Below are 269 nucleotides of genomic sequence, written 5' to 3' on the forward strand. Positions count from 1 at the left end.
TAACATCAAAATCATACATTTGTGTAATCCTAGTAGGAACAAAACACATACATCACTAAAGCCTGTTCAACTGCTCTTTGAGTTGTGAGTGGTGAGACCTCTTGATCTCCTTTCTGCATGTATCTTCTCTAAGGCCCTATACATGAACACTGGCCGAGGTGTGAGTTCATTCTACTGCATCCTGTTAATTCAAAAGATGTTTAAGCTCAGGATGTCTCTGTAGTCTATGTAGAAATTTCAATCTCTTCAAATCAACCTTTAAAGCTCCG

Source organism: Penaeus monodon, chromosome 28 (assembly GCF_015228065.2).
Source record: "Penaeus monodon isolate SGIC_2016 chromosome 28, NSTDA_Pmon_1, whole genome shotgun sequence".
NCBI classification, from domain to species: Eukaryota; Metazoa; Arthropoda; class Malacostraca; order Decapoda; family Penaeidae; genus Penaeus; species Penaeus monodon.